The sequence below is a fragment of the Otolemur garnettii genome, unplaced genomic scaffold, assembly GCF_000181295.1.
Source record: "Otolemur garnettii isolate 467f Iridium unplaced genomic scaffold, OtoGar3 scaffold00068, whole genome shotgun sequence".
In the NCBI taxonomy this organism is placed as follows: Eukaryota; Metazoa; Chordata; class Mammalia; order Primates; family Galagidae; genus Otolemur; species Otolemur garnettii.
This window is the reverse complement of record NW_003852463.1, coordinates 1858514-1861460: the sequence shown is the minus strand read 5'-3', so window position 1 is coordinate 1861460 and position 2947 is coordinate 1858514. Positions and strand designations below refer to the sequence as shown.

General features: G+C 37.6%; 1 protein-coding gene across 1 annotated transcript in view; it reads left to right on the top strand.

The window, feature by feature from the left end:
- The window catches only part of MTHFD2 (methylenetetrahydrofolate dehydrogenase (NADP+ dependent) 2, methenyltetrahydrofolate cyclohydrolase), a 14818-nt gene that overhangs the window by 3673 nt on the left and 8198 nt on the right, over nt 1-2947 (top strand). The gene's annotated exons all lie outside the window — the stretch shown is intronic.

The window sequence follows — 2947 nt, the reverse complement described above, 5'->3', positions numbered from 1 at the left end:
CTGAATTAAGAGGAAAGCTAAGATACTACTGACTTGAATTTTATTTAAACAGTGTCTTGACGTCTTTCTAGTCTATTGATTCATTATTTTAATGGGCATTTATCTAAATACATCTCTGAAAGCATTTAATTCATAGATAAATGTTAGCTAATATAATTGTAATTTGTATGGGATTGAGCTGAGTCTCCACTGCCCTAATTTATTTTGAAGTAGAAGTTACTTTATCTGTTCATTGGCCAAAGAGATGATGGGAAGTTTGTTAATAACTCACTTCCAAGACTGTGTTCCATTTTTTACAGAGTTGTGGAAAGCAGAAAAGGGCTAAAAGACAGTTATATTGCACTGTGGCTTTGTTTTTGGTTTGTGTTACTCTTTGACAGTTTTTTTTTTTTTTTTAAGCGAATTGGCATAACATCCAGAACCTGGAAGCAAAGATTGTGACTTGGAACACTGGCTTTTCCCAGGACTCTGTGTGCTTAACTTTAGTATATCAATCTTATCTGAATGTGCTGCTACCATTTTATCTAAGTTTGTTGCTTTCAAAAGAAGTTGTTTATGCGGCGCAAGCCAAGTCCTTACTGAGTATATATAATATATATATTTTTATATCTATCTATCTATACATATCTCCTTATGAGTATGTATAAATATATCCATTATATATTAAGGGCATATGTGTGTGTATATACAGAGTGTCCATGAAATTCGTGTGTAATTTAAAATAGACCACTTTATGGACACTGTATATATACATATAAAGTCAAGAGAGTAAGAAATTAGCTTTATTGAACAAATATGCCTGGTACTTTATATTATTTCATTTAATATAAATGACTGAGCCATTTTTAAGTAGTCTTTAACTCTGTAGTGTTCCCCAGGTTGAAAATGTATTTCTGGCTTGGGATAGGTATTTCAGATACTAATATATATGAGGAATGTTGCCGGGCCTATTTTTATGGGCAGGGCCCTTTTTAATGAAGTCCTCTTCAATTCTAATTCTGAAATGGATTTGTGAATATTAACATGTTTTCAGTTCCTTAATAGACCACAGGTATAAGTTAAATGATATTATATATGTTGTGCTGTGCTAGTGTTATTATGTAAAATCTGGGTAAAAGTATTTGATTTGATAAAACATTATGAGATTTTAATACTTAACAAAGTATAATAAGGATTAATGTAAAGTTTAGATATAAAATTATTGATTTATACCTAAGATGTTGATATTTGGCTTAAAGTAAGTATTTAATCATAATGCATATAAAAAGCAGGCACTGAAAACAAAGATTTTTTTTTTTTGAGACAGAGCCTCAAGCTATCCCCCTGGGTAGAGTGCCATGGCATCACAGCTCACAGCAACCTCCAACTCCTGGGCTCAAGCGAGTCTCCTGCCTCAGCCTCCCAAGTAGCTGGGACTACAGGCGCCGGGCCATTTTTTTGGTTGCAGCCATCATTGTTGTTTGGCGGGCCCGGGCTAGGGATTCAAACCCGCCACCTTAGGTGTATGTGGCTGGCGCCTTAGCCGCTTGAGCCACAGGCGCCGAGCCCAAAACAAAGATTGTTAAAGCTTTAAAATTCCATTTTAATTAGCAGTGGTCTTGAGAATTAAGTCCTATCTGACCATAGAGGATGTTCAATACCTTAATGTTATCCCTGAGAATTAAATATGTGTCATAAGGGGAAATTGATGTTTCATTGCTCTTTAGGTTGGAGTAGTCCTCAGAGGACACCAAAGGACAGAAATCAAAAAGGTCAGACTTGTTTTCATTGGATTTTTTTGCTTAAGGAAGAGATGCTTACCATATTTTCAGTAATATGCACTTTTTTGTAAAGACCATTGTGGAAATAAGAAAAGTGGAGTTTTCCACATTTGGGCTTTATGGAACCCAGGAAAGATGACATAACCAGTCCTGTTGGGAAGAGCTAGCCTTTTGGAGATCTGCATGTGGCTTTAAGAACTGGAGTGTCTTCTAGATCTCAAGTTTTCTCATTGCCCCATCTCCCTCAGCATTTTTCTGATTTCTTGCTCTAATTGTCTTCCATTGATGTGACTGCTGTTCTGTCTGTTCTTTTTGTGTCTGTCTTCTGCTCTCCCATCTATAGTTCTCCTGTGGTTCTGGTTTCAGGTGAGGGGGAAGCTTTTAGTGATTCAGTTAACTCTCACTGTGCCCCTGTTAGTGATTCAGTTAACTCTCACTGTGCCCCTGTTGGACTAAGCTTTTACACCAACCTAGAAATGGTTGCCCTTGGTATCAGATACTCATTCCCAGTCTGTCAGCTTCGTTTGGCTCAGTGGGGTCCTGAGGAAGAGCACACCCCTGCCCAGGAGAAGGATCGCCTCTCACCTCCCTCTGTCCCCATCTTAGCAGGGAAGTCTCCCCCGAAGGGGGTGTGAGGAGGGGTAGACATTTTGAGATTTGACCCATTTAGTATATTGTTAATTGGTTTAACTATATAACATAATTTATATATTTATGTTACCGTCAAAATTAAAAGCCAGTTGCCTGACTGGAAAATAATTTGAAACACACGGCTAAATGACCAAAGCTAAGAACGCAGGCAAAATGAGAACTACAAATGGCAGATAAGCATAAAGACAAATTGTTTAACTTTACAGTGGTGAGGAGTTACACAAAGGCAAATGGAAACTGAAAGCTTTTTTTCTTTTAAAGCCTGTCCTTTAGCAATGATCAGGAGGCAGGGTGGTGTGGCAGTTAACAGTCTAGATTGTGATAGGAGAGCCAACTGGGACAAGTACTTAGTCGCTGTCAGTTGCTTAAACTCTCTGAGCTTCAGATAAGTGACAGTAACTATTTCTATTCTATCAACTCTATCTCACTAAAACATGCCGCTAGACACAAATTTACCACTTCCAGTCTGTCCTTCAGATTTCACTTGTCCCCCAGAGTAGGTACCATGTGTTTTAACCTAAGTTTTAAGTTTTTTT